This window comes from Dioscorea cayenensis, chromosome 6, assembly GCF_009730915.1.
Source record: "Dioscorea cayenensis subsp. rotundata cultivar TDr96_F1 chromosome 6, TDr96_F1_v2_PseudoChromosome.rev07_lg8_w22 25.fasta, whole genome shotgun sequence".
NCBI lineage: Eukaryota > Viridiplantae > Streptophyta > Magnoliopsida > Dioscoreales > Dioscoreaceae > Dioscorea > Dioscorea cayenensis.
In genome coordinates this window covers 16,377,828-16,401,001 of record NC_052476.1, presented here as the reverse complement: position 1 = coordinate 16,401,001, position 23,174 = coordinate 16,377,828, and positions in this window count along the sequence as shown.

Below are 23,174 nucleotides of genomic sequence, written 5' to 3'. Positions count from 1 at the left end.
GACCGTTCAATTGAACCTTTGCCAAGGACACTACCAATCTACTAACCTTGGCAAGATTTGAGGAGGAGATATAGGAGTCAGATTTGAGGAGAAAATACAAAGAAAGTGCTAACAAAAGATATAGGCATCTAGAGTTTGAAGTTAGCGATTATGTGTGGGTTTCCCTGACCTAAGAAAGGTTCCCTGTGGGGAGTATAATAAGTTGTCCGCCAAGAAGATTGGGCCAGTAGAGATCATTGAGAAGATCAACCCTAATGCTTACCGACTCAAGCTACTAAGCCATATCCAAACGGGAGATGTGTTTAACTTCAAGCACTTGGTAAACTTCCTTAGATGATGAAAATTTAAAGACGAATTTTATTCATCCTGGAGGGAATGATGCAGGGGCGTATTGAGGAGCTAGCCTGTGCCTTTCTAGAAAAATGGGACAGTCCCTAATAGAGGTATTTTGGTAATTTTTCCAAGAGGTAGAGTATTGGTGTTTTGAGGGTCCCACTTGATATAAATCGTGTCATCGAGAACAGATCACTAGCTTTGCTTGTGAGTCAAGCTAGTGTTTGGCCTAATTCCATCATCTTGGCCTCGAAAACATGGATTTTGCGGTTTTTAGGAAAGATTTGATTTGATTATATCTTTGGCTACAACTCTCATATTTATAAGTCATTTTAGGCATTAGCTTTATTTTATTAAATGTTTTATTTTCCAGCTGTAAATTAAAAACTTGCCCTTTTTAGCAAATTTTTGATGTGTCTCCTTTTTACGGTTATTTTACTAATAATTTTCTTTGGTCTATTTATTGTATGCCCTTGGGCTAAGTTGAGTAGTTGATTTTGATGAAATAAAAGTGTTTTTTTTATTTTTACTAAATCCCTTATTATTCTAAGACTTTACAGGGTTTAAGTTTGTTACCTTGTTGTTGCCTTGGGCATTCTCGACTAAACAAGCCTTCAACCTTATCCCTCTGCGTCATACATCCTTGTTGAAACTTCAACCTTGCTTGGATTTCAGGAGGAAAACCCTTAAAAGTCTTTTCATCTCTTTCCTTTGTTTGGTTGTCAAAAGATTCCTTAGAAACCTTAGTAAATCCTTTAATCCCTAGCCCTTTACGAGTAACTTACAAGCATAAGAATGAGGCTGTATGTATTTGGAGATGAAAGGTTGTGTTCTTTATAGGTAACTTACAGGTATCATCTCCACATGACCTTGGCTTACAAGCATAAATCATGCCCATAAGCCCTTTGTATTACCATTATACTCATGCTTATGAGCATAAGCCTACAAGTAAGCTCTTTTGTATAATATTTACGAATACAAGTACAACTATAGTGGGGTAGTAAGGTGTTTAGCTGGTTGGTATGTTCTCTAATTTCTATTCTGAGAGAGCTCCTTCTTCATCAACTTTCCCCTAGAATTGTTTTATTTGGCTCCCTTACGCTTATTATGCTCTTGCTCGTGCCTGAAAATCAATAAAACAAGAAATTAAGTACCATTTTCTACATAAATGATTAAATGCATACCAATTGATTGTGGAAAAATAATAGAATTACATGTACACTCACGCACTTATCATTAACCAACCATTCATTGGTCCCAACCTCCTTTTGACACAACACACCTTTACCAAGATCATCCAATGATTATCCTTAACAATCACTTTCACTTTCACAAGATTTAGTAATTTCTCAACTTTCACAATCCATTTTTTACTATAGCAAGCATTGGTATCATGCACTTTAGTAAAATCATTGTACCACTTTTAAAGAAGTTATACGAACAAGAGCATGGTAGTGTAAATCATAAGAAAACATTGCCTTTTGATATTTTATTGAGAATTTCTCTTTAGGTTGCTTGGGATTTAAGTACATATCATGAACATGCTTGTTTTTAGCATGTACTTAGCCATAATTTTCTAAGAATAAAAAGGATAGTCGTGATTGTTATTAGTACTTTTGTAGAATGTTATCAAACTTTAATGTCATCTTCTTAAAAGGAATTGTTTGGGTTTAAGGAAGACATCAGTAAAGAGTTTATATGGCATTATATGAGATTCCAATTGAAGTGCTAGTGGGTTTCCTTTGATATTTTATTTGATTTTCAATGTCCTAGTTTGCATTAAGAACTTCTCTTCGATGAGCAACTTAACACTTTGGCTATCCAAATATCAAAGAAACTTAGGTTGATGTTGTAATCAAATACTTTCATATTAATTTATATAGTTTCACTTGTGATTCAGCTATGTGTACTTCGACTGATGAGTCATATATATAGAAAAAGCTTTAATTCATGTTTGATTTGGTTTGAGATTGAGAAATCATCATGTATAGATCTATTATAGGTAAATAGAGTTATGAATATTAGGTGTTGCAACTCTTATATATTAGGATTAGAGAGTAAGATGCCATTAATCCTAATATAGTGATCTATAAAGAGTAATGACATTGTATGAGGGTCCAATTACAAAAAGATTTCAATTAATTTTTTATGGGATTAGGAGCTAGTAGCCTTACAAAAGGTATTAGCACAATACTATAGGAGTCTCCATTGTTTAAAATAATCTAACTTTCAACGGACGTAGAGTCCGATTGCAGTGTATCTTTTGGAGAATCCATGTTCGGATAGCTCCTCTATTGATTGATTGTCTTTCCTTTATTCCTTGATTAAATTAACTCTTGATTTGCATTATCTATTTATAGTTTAGTAACTCTGATTAATAGTTAACATAAATAATTGAAAAACAATTAGTACTAGCACTTCTAGTCTCTTTTAATTGACATCTAGCTTTTTAATACGCACTATTACTTGATACCACTAGATCACTTGCTAGTAAGAGATGCAATCAATATATGCGCATGTAGATATAAAAAACATGAAATCACCTACATACCCGTATAAAATTTTTTATTTGCTATATATTATAACTTGATATTCTTATATATACTATGATAGATAGCATTGATTCAAATTGTAATTAAGATCTTGTACAAGGGAATCAACTAAATAGTGTCACATCAAATAGGGGAAAAAGATAGTGTGTTTATATATTGAACCTTTCTAGTAGATTAGTATAATTTGGTAACCCTTATTCTATAGTGTGATGTGTGTTGGTTTGAGGACAAACTTAGCAAAAGCATGTAGCTAGGGCTATGTTACTCAAGTTTTGTTTTTAATTGACATTGACATTCCGTACAAGAAGATGAACTAAATAATTCTACACCGAGGTGGGGAGGAAGATCATACAATAAATCATTAAATTGTTTGCAAAATACCATCTCACCCTTTCATCCTCTCAAATATCTTTATTCCTAAAAGTTTGATAGTCACTGAATTTCCCTCTATCTTCAAAAGATATGAACATCATCACTTGACAAAGCCCCTTGCGTATGTCCCGCAAGTGCACGGGTTTGTCGAAGTAATAAAATCCCAGGTGAGTGGCTATCATATCAACAGGGAGTAGGGAGTAAAATACTTAAATTGTTTCTTAACAAATGAAATATGAATAGTGATTTGTGTGACAAGATGTAATGCAAACAAAAGTAAAAGAGACAAGAGAGAGAGCACAAGTAAAGGAGAGGTAAGGCAATCGATATCAATGGGGTACACGGATATTGATCCGCCTAGGACAATTGTTTCAAGTGCAAAAACCCTCTATTATGCTTCCTAACTAATGTATTAATGAGTCATGGAGATCCTTTAATACATGGCCCCAAATCTAAGGTCAACCATGCCTAACCCTATACATGTCCCGGAGGAGAAATTAAACAACCTCTCAACCTTGCACTCGTATAGAATTGCAATGAGTTTTAGGGATTCCAAATGATAAATCCTCTTCCTATATGTAGACCTAACCCTTTGGTCCAGGCGGAAGGTCCCTAGCCACAATTAAGCCCTAGATGCTAAAGTCACTTCAACGCTTCACTCCATTGCACTCGCAACTAAGCCCCAGCGGAAGGTCATCCCTTAGCCCATTCACTATACTATGACCGCAAAAAACTCGAGGAATTGGAGGTAGAATAAATCACACCAGAGGGGAAAGGGGACGCTCCGCTACCTCTTGAATCACCCTCTCAACCCTCTCCAATCTAGCTTTGTCTAACTCTTGTGGTGTGTCACTCACTCACAAGGGTTACCAACAAGAACTCTCAACCCTAGTGTCACTCTAAGGGAGTATTCATACAATCAATACATTCAAGATTGGAACTCAATAAAAAAATCAATTAATGAAAACATAATAACAAGGTTCAATGAAATGAATACATCCTAGGGTTCACAATCCAAGTACCCACTACGGGGGTTTAGCTCTCCATAGAGCTAATTGCAATCAATGAAATTGAATGTAAAAAAACAAAGTATCTATAGAAAACCCCTTCGATGGTCGTGACGATGGTCTTCGGAGAGTCCTCTACTCGTCCAAAGGTCCTTTTGTCCGCCTAGGATACACTCGCCGGATCGGTGCCTCACGAAAGCTCTCCCACTAACCTTCTTCCAAATGCAGCGCGATGTCAGAGCCGTAGAACCTCTCTTAATCCCTAGCCAATACCTATCAAATCCCTAGCCACAGGCTTCTTTCAAGTTAGGGAAAAGATGGAGAAAAGAATTCTAAAATAGGGGCTGAAATCGGGTTTTAAAGGGCTGGAATTAGGAATCCACACGGCTTTATGGATATTCCACACGGGCCTGTGGAATTAACACACGAGCGTGTGGAATTTCCACACGCCTGTGTGGTTTCTCTGCACAACTCCTTCTTAGGCCAGCTATAGTGCCCTACTACAGTGGCCTGCTACACTACCGGTCCCAAACACTCCCGGAACCATGCTTTCATCGAGGTAATGTAAATGTGCACACGTTTACGTTGTAGATCGCTTTGCTTCTTCAATGAACGGCCGTGTTGGTGGAGATCTTATTACACATGCACAAGCTGGAATACATAGAATGTGACTGCCTTTGTGCCCCTTCAAATCATTGTGCTAGCCTGAATACAAGGAGGTTGGCACACATTCTAGCCTGACTTATGTCTTCACGTTTGAACCTTCTCAAGATTTCCTCCAAATGGTGCACTCAAGATCTACATTGGCTTCTTTCTCTAAGATTCAGCTTCACAACCCTATATGCATGAAGGTGACATAAATACATACATATTAATGTTAAAACCCGATAAAGTAATGCTCATCATAAGGAAAAAACATTTCGCATTCTTATCACACAAGCACTTATCATCACCATATCGCATTGTAATAAATTTTGATATGCTTGATTATCGTTTTGTGATAAGTGCCTGTGGGATAAGAATGCGAAGTGTTCTTTCCTTATGATGATCATTACTTTTATTAGGTTTAAGTGCTAGTACATGTGTAGTTGTGTTCTTTTGAGCATGTAGGGTTGCAAAGGTAAATATTGAGAAAAGAAGCCAATGTAGATCGTTAATGCACTATTTGATGAAATCTTGGGAAGGAACAAACGTGAGGACACTAGTTGGAGCTCAAGATACAAGAATGTGTGCCAACCTCCGAGCACGAGGCGATCACATTTGAGTATCCGATTTGTGTATTGATAGCAAGATCTTTAGCAATGAGGCCATTTATTGAAGAAGCGACATAATCTACGGTGTAAACGTGTGCCCGTTTATGTTACCTCAATGAAAAAAATATGGATTGAGGGAGTGTTTACGGTCGATACTGTAGCAGTGGTACTATAGCAAAACAATGCAAGTAACTTCATGTGAGCAGACTTGCTCCATGGCTCGTTTGAAAATGAGATTTCCAGGAATCCACACTGGCGTGTGGAAATTCCCCACGCCCTTGTGGATGCCCGATTCAGCCCTTTTAAAACCGTAATTCAGCCCGATTTCAGCATCTTCTTTTCCATCTTTTCTCCAACTTTAGAGAAGCTTGCGGCTAGGGTTTAGAGAGGTATTGGCAAGGCTTTTGGAGGGATTCTATGTCTTAAACACCGCGCTCCTCTTGGAAGAAGGTTATTGGGGGAGCTTTCATTGCCATCGATCCGGCAAAGTTTGCCCTAAAGTCGGACAAGGGGACCTTTGTAGAAGACGAGGCTACTCCACAAGACCATCGATATGAATACTAAGGGGGTTTCTCTATGGATTACTTGTTTTTTTACATTCGATGTCATTGTTGATTGTAACTAGCTCCATGGAGTGCTAAAGTCCTAGTGGGTACTTGGATTTGTGAACCCTAGGATGTATTTGTTTCATTAATCTTCTATTATATTTTCCTAAATTGATGTCTTTAATTGGGTTTCAATCCTGAATGCTTGTTGCATGATTTCTCACTTAGAATGAAACTAGGGTTGAGAGTCTACATTGGTAACCTTTGTGAGTGAGTGACACACGATGAGGGTTAGACATTGCAATATTGGAGAGGGTCGAGATGGTGAGTCGAGAGATAGCGGAGTGTCCCCTTTCCCCTCCGATGTGATTTATACTACCTCCATGTTCCAGGAGTTCTTTGCGGTCATAGTAGAGTGAATGGGCTAAGGGATGATCTCCGTTGGTGGTTAGTTGTAAAGGCAACGGAGTGAAGTGTTGAAGTGACTTTAGCACCTACGGCTTAAGTGGGACTAGGAGTCTTTCGCCTGGACGAGAGGGTTAGATCTATACATTGGAACAGGGTTTATCACTTGGCATCCCTAGAGTGTCTTGCAACTCTACATAGTGTGAGGTGTTAAGATTGATTGATTTCTTCACTGGGCATAAGGTAGAGTTAGTCACGGTTGAACTTAGGTTTGGGACCATGTGTTTAAGGATTTCCATGACTCATTAAGCGTCAATTAGGAGATATAATAGTTGATTTTGCACTTGAAGCAATTATCCTAGGTGGAACAATATCCGAGTATCCCACTTCTATCGATTGCTTTACTTCTCATCTATTTGTGCTTCTCTCTTTCTTGTTTCTTTTATTCTTGCTTTAATTACATTTTATCAACAAAATCATTATTTTGCCTTCACTTGGTTAAGTAGAAACTTAAGTATTTTTGTTCTCTACTCCCTGTGGATACGACAGCTCACTCACTTTGGAATTTATTACTTCGACAAACCCGTGCACTTGCGTGTCACATGCAAGGGGTGTTGTCAGTTTTTGGCACTGTTGCTGGGGAGTAGTCGTTTAAAGATACTTTGCACTTTGCTATCTTATCTATTCATTCATTTATTTTTCTATTTGACATCTTCTTATTCTTTTATCGTTCTGATTTCTTTTCTTTTCTTTTATGCAACTCCAGGTTATGACCAAGGGAACCCTTCGACATTGCTTAAAGGCTATCCTGGACTTGAACATACACTCAGAAGAAAGGGTAAAGAACATGTGCAAGAACCGTTGAATCAAGCAAAAATAGACATTGAAGGGTCAGAAGACAAGGTAGAACAGAATGAGCAACAGAGAACACTTTCTGATTATGCCAGACCTTCAGTATTGGGGACACAATCTAGCATTGTGTGACCCCCGATTACAACTACGAACTTTGAACTTAAGCCAGTAGTCAGCGCAGTCCAATGGTTTGGCCGATGAGGATCCAATTAATCATAATGAAAACTTCTTGGAAGTTTGTGACATGCTGAAGATCAACAATGCTACGGATGATCCTATTAGATTGAGGGCTTTCCTATTTTCTCTAAAAGGAAGAGCAAAGCAGTGGTTACATTCTTTGCTGAGAGCATCCATCATGACTTGAAATGACATGGTCGAAGCTTTCTTGGCTAGGTACTTCTCTCTTGGAAAGTTGGCAAAGCTTCGCAATGAGATTGCATCATTTGTTCAGATGGAGCTCAAGTCCTTGTTTGAGACATGGGAGCATTTTAAAGACCTTTTGCAGAAATGTCCATAAGACGGCTTCCCTAAGTGGATGATCATTCAGACCTTTAACAACGGGATTAATCCAAGTATAAGATAGCTTTTAGATGCCGCCGCAGGAGGTACAATGGGGAATAAGATCCCTAATGAAGCTCGATAATTAGTGGAAGAAATGGCTATAAATAGCTACTAATGGAATGCAAGGTAAAGGAAGAAAGTGGCCGTACTCCACGAAATTGATGCGGTTACATCGTTAACAACTCAAATGGAGGCATCGATTAAGAAGTTAGACACTCTAACTTCTCCTAGATTGGCGGTGGTAACAAATTGTGATGGATGCGGAGGAGGACATGCCCCATCCAATTACCCAATAGCCGTTGGTGATACTTCATCCATTGAGCAAGTTGACTTTGTGGGTAATGCAATGATAAACCAAGGCAATCGGTATAACAACACCAACAACCAAGGATGGAGGAACCACCCCAATTTCTCATGGAGTAATCAAAGGCAGCAAAAGGCCATAGCATCACCGGGTTTTCAGCAACATGCTCTAAACATGGAGAATAGAGTGTCAGGTTTGGAGACCCGGATGACCGATTTAGAGAAAGGCTTGACCCATTTTGTATAATCATCTGATACACGGTTCCAATCGGTCGAGGTTGCATTTTGTAACCACACCGCTTCACCGCACAATCTATAAAACCAAGTGGGACAGATTGCGAAGTCTCTATCAGAGAGGCCACAAGGTAGTTTGCCTAGTGATACTGAAACCAACCCTCGCGAACATGTGAAGGTGATCACTTTGAGAAGTGGTCATGAGATGGAGGGTAAACTTTCTAGTGAGAAGACCAATGTTGAGGTACTGGAGGTTATGGAGGTTAAGGAAAGAGTTAACAAAGAAAAGAAGGTAGCACCCACACCTTACAAGCCAAGAATTCCTTATCCTTCAAGATTGAAGAACGACCAAAATGATGAGCAATACAAGAAGTTCTTAAGTCTATTTAAGCAATTGCACATCAGCATTCCTTTTGTAGAGCTGTTGTCTCAAATGACTTGGTATGCTAAGATCTTGAAAGATCTTTTGACCAACAAGTGGAAATTGGAAGAGAGTGCATCGATGATCTTAGATGCCTCTTGTTCCGCGGTGTTGCAAAAGAATATATTGAACAAGAAAAAAGACGTAGGAAGCTTCATTATCCCGTGCAACATTGGCAACTTGGGTGAAGAGATGGCATTGGCAGACTCAGGGGCTAGTATCAATGTAACGCCATACTCTTTCTTTCAGATGCTAGGCTTGGGAGAGCCTAGGCCCACTCGGATGACATTGAAATTGACAGACTGAACGGTGAGACATCCTAGGGGCATCATTGAAGACGTGCTTGTCAAGGTGGACAAGTACATATTTCTTGTAGACTTTGTAGTATTGGATGTCGATGAGGATGCAGATGTTCCTTTGATATGTGGGAGGCCATTCTTGCGTAAGTCCGAGGAATTAATCAACATGGACGGCGGGGAGTTGACACTGAGGGTTGGAGATGACAAGCTCACATACCGCCTCACCGAAGCTATGCGAGATTCTCTTGACTTTGATAATACTTTATATTTTCTTGACACTAATAATGAACTAATCGATGAATATATGCAGGAAATGTTGAATTCGGACCCATACGAGGGATTGCTAGACCAAGAAGTGGAGAACGAGGAGTTGATGATGCTTGCTCTTGAGGAGAAAGTACCATCTACCCCGCAGATTTTGAAGAAGGTGCTTTGGAAGATGAAATGGGTGAGGAGACGCCACAAGAAACATCCCAAGGCTGTTGAGGATACACAAGAGCGCAACAAGAGTGACAGATTCTCAAGTGGTAACAAGTCCAATAACTCCCCCTCTACCATCAAAAGACTTTGCTCATCGTGCTTTCAAGTCATGGTTAAGAGAGAAACCTTCATCTATGAGCCCCTGTGAGGTAAGACATGGTACGTCAAGCTTAGTGATACTAAACAAACACTTCTTGGGAGGCAACCCAAGCATTTACTATTTTTCTAATTGTAGTTTAGTGTATGCAGGAATAAGACTTTGAGTGTTGGTGTCTATGTGTTTTGATGCATTGCTGTGATTTTTTCTTTGGATATTTGGTGTTATCGTGTACTTTAATGTGTTTATCAAAGTTTTTTGTCATTTGGGAGTTGAGACTTTGTCATGGGCACGGGCAAAGTGCTTTGGCACTTGACAGTGTGAGCTTCACAACCCGTTGGAACACTACTCCCAAGGATTTAGCTTCATCAAACGCAACACTAGGAATCAGGAGAGTATTGTTTTAAGTGCTTCTCCCACATTTGGTTTTGATTGATATCCATTATGAGTGAGCTTGCATGTGTACATTGGGGACAATGTACAACTTAAGTGTGTGGGGAGGGGGGAGTTTCACAGTGCACACATCCTTTTTATCGTTCTTGATTGATATACATGCTCACATAGCTAATGGCGGTTCACCTTAGTTGCATTGATTGTATTCTTGAGTTTAGGTGAATTTTTAACATTGAATATCTTCGTGCTCTAGTTTTATTTGAATTTTTAGAAATTTTTGCCCGATTTACACTAAGTGCATTGCTCACTCTTGAAACTCTATTGGAAACTCATGTTCGATATTAAAGGGACTAGTTATAGTTGTTTTTTGTGTTAAATTCTGAAAAAAAAATTTATGAAAAGAAGGAACAAAATAGTTTTCTTGTTTGTTTTGCATTTTGGGTGGAAAGAGCTACCACCTATGTAGTATGAAGCTACTCTCATAAGTCGGATACTAGTTATGCCCTAATGAGAGAAAGAGCTATCTCATAGGATGAGTGAAAGCTACCACTCCGGTAGAAAGAGCTACCACCTCAAAGTGTGAAAGCCAGCTTAGCGGCCGCTTGGGAAAGGGCTACCTTAGAAAATGTGTGAAGCTACTACCATCTTTAAAATTTTTATTACTTTCTTGTTGTAGATAAATAAGTCCATTATACTTAGAGATTTGAGGAGTATACCTTGGGTTGACTTGAATGAGTCCACACACTTTTCACGATTTTGGGTTTGTTGTCCTTTTTTATTCAAGGTTTTAACTAGAGCTTCGATTTTTCATATTTAGTGTTGATATTTCCCTTACTTGTAGAATGCTCTCTTTGTATACTTTGGTGAACCTAATGCCAAGCACTTTCAATATTTTTTTAATTGATGCAGAGAATGTTTAATTTTTGCTTGAGGACTAGCAAAAGTTAAGTGTGGGGGAGTTTGATAAGTGCTTGTGCGATATGAATGAGAAGCGTTCTTTCTTTATGTTGAGCATTACTTTTCTCAGGTTTTACACTAATACGTGTGTTTTATGTTACTTGTATGTAGGTTGGGTTGCGAAACCAATTATGAAGGAAAGAAGCCAATGTGGATCACAATGCACCGATTTTGGAGGAAATCTTGCTAAAGTTCAAACGCGAAGATATGAGTCGGGTACGAGATGCTAGAGTGTGTGCCAACCTTCCCGTATTTGAGTTAGCACAACCATTTGGAGGGGCACAAGTGCAGTCACAGTCAAGGATTCCGACTTATGTACATAGAACAAGATCTCCATCAACTTATCTGTCATTGAAGAAGCAAAGCGATCCACGGCATAAATGTGTGCCCGTTTATGTTACTTCGATGCAAATCGATCCACGACATAAAGCACATGCCGATTCTTGTCATAGCAACCCAGCTGAAAATGCAGTTTCGAGAGAATCCACACGGGAGTGTGGAAATTACCCACGCCCGTGCGGAAATTCCACAGGGGTGTGTGGATTCCGGATTCCATCCTTATTTAAAGCTGATTCAGTGCCGATTTCAGCATTCATTTGTGCATCTTTTCCCCAACTTGAGAGAGGGATTTGGCTAGGGTTTTGAGAGGTATTGGCTAGGGTTTTGGAGAGGTTCTATGACTCTGATATCGTCATTCCTTTGGAAGAAGGTTGGTAGGGGAGCTTCCATCGAGGCGTATCCTCTACCGGACAAGGGAATCCTTGGATGACGAGTAGAGGACTTTCCATAAGACCATCGACATGACTATCGAGAGGGTTTCTCTATGGATTCATTGCTTTTACATTCTATTTCTTTGATTGTACTTAGCTCCATGGAGAGCTAAACCCCTAGTGGGTATTTGGGTATTTGTGAACGCTAGGGTGTATTTGTTTCATTGAATCTCTTTATCATGCTTTCAACTAATTGATGTTTGTTGTGAGTTCCAACCTTGAATGCTTGATTGTATGAATATTTCCCCTAGAGTGACACTAAGGTTGAGAGTTCTTGTTTGTAACCTTGTGAGTGAGTGACACACCACGAGCGTTAGAAATAGCTAGGTTGGAGAGGGTTGAGAGGGTAAGTCGAGAGGTATCGGAGCGTCCCCTTTCCCCTCCGACGTGATAGATTCTATCTCCATTCCTCAAGTTCTTTGTGGCCATAATAGAGTGAATGGTCTAAGGGATGACCCTCCGCTGGGGCTTAGTTGCGCGTGCAACGGAGTGAAGCGTTGAGGTGATCTTAGTATCAAGGGCTTAATCATGGTTAGGGACCTTCCACCGGACCAAAGGGTTAGGTCTATAATTAGGAAGAGATTTATCACTTGGAATCCCTAGAGCTCATTGCAACTCTATTCGAGTGCGAGGTTGAGAGGTTATCTAATCTCTCCTCGGGACATGTATAGAGTTAGGCATAGTTGATCTTAGATTTTGGACTATGAATTTAAGGATTTCCACAACTCACCATTGCATTGATTAGGAAGCATAATAGAGGGTTCTTGCACTTGAAATGATTGTCCTAGGCTGAGCATTATCCGAGTACCCTATCTTTATCGATTGCCTTACCTCCTCCTTTACTCGTGCTCTCTTACTTGTTGTTTTTACTTTTGAGAATTAAATCATTGTCACACTTATCACTACTGATCTTTCACATAGCTAAGAAGCGGATTAAATGTTTTTATTCCCTAGTCCCTGTGGATTCGATACCCGCTCATCCGGGATTATTACTTCGTCAAACCCGTGCACTTGAGAGATATACGCAAGGGGACCTTGTCACTTATCGCACAAGCACTTATCAAACTCCCCTACACTTAAGCTTTTGGTTGTCCTCAAGCAAAGAAATAAAACATTGAAGCATAGAAGAAGGAAAGATTGAAAGCGCTCAGCCTTAGGTTCACCAAAGCATGCAAGGAGAGCATTCTACAAGTAATGGAAATTTCAACACTAAATACAAAAAAATCAATGCTCTAGCTAAAAACTTGAATAAAAAAGGACAACAACCTGAAATCGTCGAGTGTGTGTAAAACTCACTCAATTCAACCCAAAGTATACTCCTCAAAGTTATAAGAAAAAGGGACTTATTTATCTACAAAAACATAACAAAAACAACAAGATGGTAGTAGCTTCACACATCATCTAAGGTAGCCCTTTCCAAAGCGGGCACTAAGGTGTCTTTCACACTTTTGATGTGGTAGCTCTTTCTACCGGGGTGGTAGCTTTCACTCATCCAATGAAATAGCTCTTTCTCTCATTAGGGCTTAACTAGTATCTGACTTATGAGAGTAACTTCATACTTCATAGGTGGTAGCTCCTTCCACCCAGAACACACAACTAAATGATATATCTATATATATGTTTGAGTTATATTTCATTGCTCTATCTTTTATATACTCAAGTTGTTTTTTTGTTTATTAAGCTTTTACTCGAACCCCCTTGTGTATGAGTGTAGATGGTCTTGTCAGTATAGAAATTGAGAACTAGTCATGGACAAGGCCAATGTGGGCCGTGTGAGCTTCACAACCCATTGGAACTTTACTCCCAAAGATTTAGCTCCAACAAATGCAACACTAGGAGTCAAGGGAGTATTGTTTCAATTGCCACTCCCACACATATACTTAATTGATTTACTTTCTATTGTGCTTGCATGTGTACATTGAGGATAATGTGCATCTTAAGTGTTTGGGTTGGGGGAGTTCACGTTGCACATGTCTTTTACACAAGTTTTGATTGACATACATGATCACATAGTCAATGGCGGTTCACCTTAGTTTCAATGTTTGTATTCTTGGGTTTAGGAGATGTTTTAACATTGAATGTTCTCATGCTCTAGTTTTAACTTGAATTTGTAAGAATTTTTGCCCGATTGATACTTAGTTTCAATTTTTGTTTCTTGTTTTATTTTGCAGAAAAATATATATATAGATATATCGTTTAGTTGTGCATTGTGGGTGGAAAAAGCTACCACCTATGAAGTATGAAGCTACTCTCATAAGTCGGATACTAGTTATGTCCTAATGAGAGAAAGAACTATCTCATGGGATGAGTAAATGCTACCACCCCGGTAGAAAGAGCTACAACATCAAAAGCGTGAAAGCCACCTTAGCGGCCGCTTTGGAAAGGGCTACCTTAGAGGATGTGTGAAGCTACTATGATGTTGTTGTTTTCTTATGTTTTGTAGATAAATAAGTCCCTTTTATATAGAACTTTGAGGAGTATACTTTGGGTTGAATTGAGTGAGTTTACACATACTCACACAGTTTCAGGTTGTTGTTCTTTTTGATTCAAGTTTTTAGCTAGAGCATTGATTTTTTCATATTTAGTGTTGAAATTTCCTTTACGTGTAAAATGCTCTCCTTGCATGCTTTGGTGAACCTAAGGACGAGAACTTTCAATCTTTCCTTCTTCTATGCTTCACTGTTTTATTTCTTTGCTTGAGGACAAGCAAAAGCTTAAATATGGGGAGTTTGATAAGTGCTTGTGTGATAAGAATGCGAAGTGTTCTTTCCTTATGATGAGCATTACTTTTATCAAGTTTAAGCACTATTACATGTGTATTTGTGTTCTTTTGCGCATGTAGGGTTATGAAACTAAATATTGAGAAAAGAACAAATGCGAAGACACGAGTTGGGCTCAAGATACGAGAATGTGTGCCAACATCTAGGTATTCAAGTGTGTACAATGATGTTGAGGGTACAAAAGACAGATCACGCTCGAGTATCCCGATTTACTGCATTGATAGCAAGATTTTTCACCGATGAGGGACGTTTATTGAAGAAGTGACGTGATCTACATCATAAATATGTGCCCGTTTATGTTACCTCGATGAAAAACATGGATTCGGGAGTGTTTCTAGGCAGTACCATAGCAAAACACTGTAGTAAAGTATTGTAGCAGTGTTGTTTACAGTCGGTTGAAAATGAGATTTCCAGAGAATCCACATGGTGTGTGGATTATCTTGAAATCCATTTTGAGGTTGACACACCCTTGCATGTGTACAACGCAAGTGCACAGGTGTCAACGAAAGAAAGTACCTAAAGGGCGGGTAGTCAAATCTACAAGGAATAGACTCTAGCTATAAGTAAACTTTGCTAAATATCCAAGTGGAAAAATTGATTGGTGAAATCAATCAAGATGCTATCAAACTATGAATAAAATAACAAAAGCAAAGGGTTAAGAAGAGGAAACAATCGATGAGAAAGTGGGGCACCCGGACAATGCTCTTCCTAGGATTCTATTTACAAGTGCAAGACTAGAATTAAGCTTCTCTAATTAAGATTCAATGAGTTATGGAAATCCAAAAAGCACAAGGTCCCAAATCTAAGATCAACCATGACTAGTTCCCCTACGAGATCCCAACGAGAGAAAAAATCTAGACACCTCACATCATGTATGTCTGCTTAAAGCTCTAGGGATTCCAAGTTATAAAACCCTATTCCCGAATCTAGATCAAACCTTTTAGTCTAGGCAAAAGATCCCTAATCGTAAATAAGCCCCGGGCTGGAGAGAAAAACTCTTGATGCCTTACTCTTTATGTGATTGCTAAGAACTATTGGAATATGGAGGTAGGATAAATCACATCGAAAGGGAAAGGGGACGTTTGTCTACCTCTCGACTAAACCTCTCAACCCTCTTAACCCTTGGTAAATCTAATTATAATAGTGATGGTCACTCATCAAAAGGATGATTAAAATAGATTCTCAACCCTAGTGTCACTCTCAGGGAAAAATCAAACATCAAGCACACAAGATTCAAACTCTAATGAAAACACAATTAAAGGAAACACAATAAAAAGTCAATGAAAAACAACCTCCTCGGGTTTACATGTCCAACTACCCACTAGTGGTTTAGCTCTCCATGGAGCAATACAAAAATGAAAGATGAAAGCAAGAAAAAAAGTGCAAATAATCCATAGAGATGTCCCCTTTTTGTTCTGTGATGATGGTCTCCAAGAGTTGCTCCTCCTTCTCCAAAGACTCTTACGTCAAGCGTAGAGCACACCTCGATGAATCAATGTCATCAGGTGGCTTCCCCAATAACCCTCCTTCGAAGGGAATCAATGTTGAATGGCGTAGAAGCGCTCCCAAACCTCACAAAAACCTTCTCCAAACCCTAGCTAAACTTTCCCTAAAGATAGGAAAAAGATGCCTTCAAAACAAATCAAATAAGCTATTTAAACTCTGAAATCGGGTCACTTGCCCTTGTGGAAAATTCACAGTGGGCAATCAACACGGCCATGTGGAATTTCCGCATGGCCGTGTAGATTTCCTGCATCACAGAAAACTATACAGAGATTTCAGATTTCGGTCTTTCTTTTTTCTAAGGCTACCTGGACAGGCACACGACCATGTAGTAGGTCATGTGTCATTTCTTGACTTCTAAAATTATTTGGAGAGCTTTTGAAATCCTCAAACAAACTAAAAGATGAATGTATAACTGCCTTTGTGCACTTCTAAGTTACACATTGACTTGAACTCTTTAGAAGTTGGAACACACTCTCATGTGTATAATCACGGATTGTATCTAGCTCTTTATATTGCACAAAAGAACTCTATAAAGAACCTGCATGACCTATTTTTTCATTATTTGTACTCAACGGACCTTCACAAACCCTAAATGCACAAGAGAACACAAAAAAACACAAGAATGAGCCATTAAACCTCGATAAAAAGCAATGCTCAATGTAAGTAAACATACTAATTAATATGCATACACAAGCACTTATTAGAGGTTGATTCCATGACGGCTTTAGCAGCTCAAGTGGAGTCATTAAGCAAAAATATTGATGGAATGATGACTCCAAGGGTAGCTCTAATCATGGCTTTTGAGACGTGTAGTGGTGGAAACCCTACTAGTGATTATCCTATTGTGAGTGCTTCTTCGGGACAAGTTGAGCAAGTGGATTATATTAGTCGAATGAATTAACCCCACTCGCAATCCCTATAGTGCCACATACAATCCGGGATGGCAAAAACCATCCTAATGTTTCTTGGAATAGCTAAGGATAACAAAAATTTAGTCAACCTTCCGGATTTCAAGAGAAGAAGCCCAGTTTGGATGAGCTAGAGATGACGTTTAAAACAATTCACCGAGCTAAACTTTCAACTCCAAGACAACCGCCTTATATCCTTAGAAGCTATAATGAGGAATCATCAAGCTTCTATACAAAAACTTCGATAACCAAGTTGGCCAAATTGCAAGATCTTTATCTGAGAGACCTTAAGGAAGCCTGCCAAGCAATATGGAGGTGAATCCTAGAAAGCCTGTCAAGGTAATTACATTAAGAAGTGGATGTGTGGTGGAAATGAGAGCGGAAAAGAGTCCAATTTCAAAAAAAGTAAAGCTGATGGTAGTTGAAGAAGAAGAGGCCAAGAGAGAAGAGATTGAGAAGCCTATAGTGAAGGAATATTGCCCTCTAATTCCTTATCCTTCTTGACTTAAGCAAGGTAAAACTGATGACCAGTTTAAGCTGTTTCTATAGTTGTTCAAGCAACTCCATATCAATCTTTTTTTTGTCGAGGTATTGGCCCAAATGCCCATGTATGCAAAATCTTGAAGGATCTCCTCATCAATAAGAAGAAACTTGGAGAAATATCAACTACAACATTGAGTGAAGAATGCTTGGCAATCCTACTAAAAACATTACCTAGAATGTTGAAGGATCCACTTCACAATTCCTTGTGTGATCAGAGATTCAGTTAAAGAGAGTGCTTTAGCTGACTTAGGCGGAAGCATTAATGTAATGCCTTACAAGATTTTGACGAAGCTTGGGATAGGTGAGCCAACCTTGACCATAATGATAATTTAGTTGGCTGATCGATAGATTCGACATCCAAGAGGTGTAGTGCAAGATGTGCTTGTTAAAGTTGGTAAATTTATTTTCCCGGTTGACTTTGTCATACTTGATGTTGATGAAGAGGTGGAAGTGTCTTTGATTTTGGGTCGGCCCTTCTTTCAGTGTCCAAGGCTTTGATTAATGTGAATAACAAACAAATGGTGTTGCGAATTGGTGAAGAAAAAGTTGCCTCAAACTTCAACAGGTATTGAAACACTCACCGTGTGAAGATGACACTTGTTTTGCAATTGACATTATTGATGATGTTATTTATGAATGTGTGCAGGAAATTTTTAATGAGGATCCACTAAATGTGTTGCTCGAAAAACTACAGAATTAGTTTGAAACATGGAGGTGCTAGAAATTATTGAGGAGGAGCCATTGCTTAAATCTCCAATAAAGAAGAGGATATCAAGAAGGTAACAATCAGCACCATGTGTAATCCATAACAAGGGACTATCATCAACTATTGACCAGAATTACTTTCCTGGTGAAATTTTTCAATTTCTAAACCACTTACACTTTCCCTCGTGAATATGTCAAAAGCGTGCCATGAACTCTGTATACTGAGTGGCCTACGTAGCTCGAATCTCAGCAACCTCAGCTCGGATCACTCCTATAGCATTCTCGAGCCTCTCAAAGTGATCATTAGCTCGAGATGGTGAAAACATACGCACTAGGGGTGGTTCCTCGGCTGCTGGAGGTGCCTCAGTCTCTATCGATGTTGGGTCGAGGCTCGGGGGCTAGGGCGAGATGCTCCCGGCTTCATCACCCTCATCCTCGCCTATCTCCGGGGCTGGTAGGACTAAAAGCAAAGACCCCGGGTCCGAACCACCTGGACCATGCCCATCAACCGCATAGTCTCTAAACTCAGGGGAGCGGGTACACTCGTCTTCTCGGCCCCACGAATCGAATCCAAGAGACCCATGACCAGCACTAATCTCGTAATGTAGGGGCCCGAGAAGATCGCTCCCGCCCTAGCATAGTATCCCACGGTGTCCCGATGTACTGCCAGAATGTGCCCTAAATGAATCGGTACGCGCTCTACCCTCGAGTACAAGTATAGCAGCTCCTAACGGCTCAAAACTCCAGTACTGTCACCGCGGCCATTCACCGACCTACTCATTATGGTGTGCAAATATCTGTATGCAGGTCGGGAAAGGCACGTGGCCTTGGACACCCCTGGCTCATACTGACCTTGACCACATAGTACTCTGTAAGCTCTCTGTGGGGTTAAGGTTCGAGGATAATCAGTAGGCAAATGTGCATACTCCTCTGTATTCGTGAATGCCTCCTCGTACAAGCCAAGTAGTACGGAAAACTGCGTAATGCTGAAGCTATGGTGGCGTCCAAATACTCTAAACCGAATGGTGTCCAAACTGTCGAAGCTCGAATACGCTCTATCAAACTCGAATGAGGATAGCACCTCTAGTGCAAACTCTCGTATGGCTGGCTCTCTAATCGTCAGCAACTGCCACCAACCACCTTCTGAAACTAGATCCTCGATCTCCTCGGCAAACTGATCTCCCTGCTGAAGCTCCCGCATAATAGTCGTGTCTAAAAATCGAGTCTGTCCAAAACGGAGTCTCGACAAACGCTCATAACGGACCTGATGTTCGGGAATCGCAAATCGCATGCCCTCGGGCTCAGGGGATGACTCACTTGGCCTCTTATCAGCTTGCTTCTTTGACCTAGGTGTCATGATCTGCAAAATTTAAACGAAATTGATCAAACAAGTTGATAAAATAATGCTGCAGAAATCCACACGGTAGTGTGGAATTTCCGCACGCCCGTGTGGATCCACGGGGCGTGAGAACCGCACAGCCATGCATCAACAATCCAAAAATACAATTTAATAATACTTCTAACTTCGTTCGAAACATAAATCATCGTTCCAATTGAAGAAACGAAGCATTATTAACTAGATTAATCGATAGAAACTATGAATTGACTGAAGAAGATGATGAAAAGGGATTTACCGACCGACGAGGAGTGAGAAAATGAAGAGACTGGGTAGGAAAAACTTCGCTAAAATCCTACCAAACTGACGCTATGGACTCGGAGAGTATTGTGAGAGTGTTTTCAAGTGAAAAGGAGTCGTGAAGAGGGAGAGGAATCATCCTCTTTTAAATAGAACTCGCGACTTTTGGCGTTCTGTGCATCCACATGGTCGTGTGGAAATTACACACACCCGTCGCGCCGGACTCCATAGGGGTAGCCGCACGCCTGCTGGGCTTCCCCGGACATCCAAGAAAAAAATATCAAGTCTTACACACGCCCTGCGAGGAAATTCCCCATGGGCGTGGACATTTACATGCTCAACTCACAGGGGCAGCCGCATGCCCCTGTGTTTTCTCGGGATGTAGGGAACACCCTGCAGAGATTTGCACGGGCGTGCAGAAATTACCCACGCCCATGTGTGGTTCACAAGGTCACCCACAGGGGCGAGTCCATGCCCCTCTGTGCTCTCGGGAAAATTTGCCCAACTCTACAGGAGTTTACACGCCCGCGTGAAATTACCCACGAGCGTCGCGCCCGGCTTGCATGGTCGCTCACAGGCGGCCGCACGCCCGTGCCTTCTCTCGGATGAGCTCGCAAAGATACGCCAATGTGCGCGTGGAGATTCCACACGCCCGTGTGTTTTCTCTGAACGACTTAGAAAAACCTGCAGGCTCTGCAGAACTATTCTGAACATGTTTACACACTCAGAGCATGCTATATTATACAAAATTTACCAGATAAAAACATGAAATAGAACTCAAACGACCAAACTTCGCTAACTCTCAACAAAATACACAATGAGTTCTTTTAAAAATCCACAACAAAATCGCAACACAAGCACTTAAAAATTGAAACACCAACACTAATGCAGTTTTATTCATGAACATAAACTAAACTAAAAAGGTGCGAGAACAATAAACACTTGGGTTGGCTCCCAAGAAGCGCTTTGTTTAACGTCACTAAGCTTGATGTATCTTTCTTACCTCACGGGGGTTCATAAATGAAGGTTGCCCTCTTACCCATGGCTTGAAAGCATGATGAGCAAAGTCTCTTGAGGGTAGAGGGTGTACTCGGGCTCCGGACCACCTAGCAATGGTTCGTCCAACGTCCTTGGCTCATGTACATCTCCAACAATCTTGAAGCGCTTTTTGGTGGCGTCTCCGAGCCCTCTTCATTTTTCCGGAGCACCGCCTTCAAGATCCCCGGGGTAGATGATTCTTCTCTAGTCGAACCAAGCATCATTACTTCTTCATTGCTTTCCTCTTGGTCGAACAAACCTTTATATGGATCCGGGTTGAACATTTCCTGCACATATTCATAAACAAGCTCATCAGTAGTGTCTAGAAAGTATAAAGTGTCAGTGAAATCAAGGGAATGCCCCATGGCTTCAGCAAGGCGGTATGTGAGCTTGTCATCTCCAACTCTCAATGTGAGCTCTCCGCCGTCCATGTCAATCAATGCTTTGGAGGTCCGTAAGAACGGTCTCCCAAGTATCAAGGGTACATCCGCATCCTCATCGACATCTAGCACTACAAAGTCAACCGAAAAAATGTACTTGTCCACCTTGACAACACGTCTTTAATGATGCCTCTCGGATGTCATACCGTTCGGTCCGCCAATTATAAAGTCATCCGAGTAGGCCTAGGCTCTCTGATAAGTGCTTGTGCGATATGAATGCGAAGCGTTCATTCCTTATGTTGAGCATTACTTTTCTCAATTTTTTACATTAATATGTGTGTTTTTATGTTACTTTTATGCAGGTAGCGTTGTGAGGCCGAGTATGAAGGAAATGAGCCAATGTGGATCATAATGCACCTATTTTGGAGGAGATCTTGCTAAGGTTCAAATGCGAAGACATAGGACAGGTGTGAGATGGTAGAGTGTGTGCCAACCTCCTCGCATTCGAGTGAGGACATCCATTTGGAGGGGCACAAAGGCAGGCACACTCGAGAATTCCGTCTTATGCATACAAGAACAAGAACCCCACCAACATATATATCATTGAAGAAGCAAGTGATTCACGACGTGAACGTGTGCCCGCTTTGTGTTACCCCGATGAAAGTATGGAATTGGGAAGTTATTCAGTCGAAGGTCAGCAAAGGCAGAACCGTGAGCAAAGTTGTAACACCATCTGAAGCAAGACTGCTCACAGCCGGCCAAGAAATCAAAGAAACAGAGAATCCACACGGGTGTGTGGAAATTATCCATGCCCGTGTTGAAATTTCGCACGGGCGCGTGTACCGTCCACGCCCGTGGAGTTGCCCGATTCTAGCCCTATTTAAAGCCGATTCAGCCCCGATTTTGGTATTCTTTTCTCCATCTTTTCCCCAACTTGCGAGAGGGTTTCGGGTAGGGTTTTGAGGGGTATTGGCCAAGGTTTTGGAGAGGTTCTACGGCTCCGACATCGTGATTCCATTAAGAAGAAGGTTGGTAGGGGAGCTTCGATCGAGGCGTATCCTATACTGGACGAAGGAATCCTTGGACGATGAGTAGAGGACTTTCCACAAGACCATCGACACGATCATCGAGGGGGTTTCTTTATGGATTCATTACTTTTACATTCGATTTCTTTGATTGTACTTAGCTCCATGGAGAGCTAAACCCCTAGTGGCTACTTGGGTGATTGTGAACCCTAGGATGTATTCGTTTCATTGAACTTCTTTATTATGCTTTCAATAAATTGATGCTTATTGTGAGTTCCAACCTTGAATGCTTGATTGTATGAACATTTCCCCTAGAGTGACACTAGGGTTGGGAGTTCTTGTTGGTAACTTTGTGAGTGAGTGACACACCATGAGCGTTAGACAAAGCTAGGTTGGAGAGGGTTGAGAGGGGTGAGTCGAGAGTGCAGGGAGCGTCCCCTTTCCCTCCCGACATGATAGATTCTACCTCCGTTCCTCGATTTCTTTGTGGCCATAATAGAGTGAATGGTCTAAGGGTTGATCCTCCACTGGGGCCTAGTTGCGCGTGCAATGGAGTAAAGCGTTGAGGTGATCTTAGTATCTAGGACTTAATTGTGGCTAGGGACCTTCCGCCTGGACCAAAGGGTTAGGTCTAAATCTAAGAAGAGATTTATCACTTGGAATCCCTAGAGCTCATTGCAACTCTATACGAGTGCGAGGTGTTGAGATTGTTCTATTTCTCCTCCGGGGACATGTATAGAGTTAGGCATAGTTGACCTTAGATTTTGGACTATGTATGTAAGGATTTCCACGACTCACCATTGCATTGATTAGGAAGCA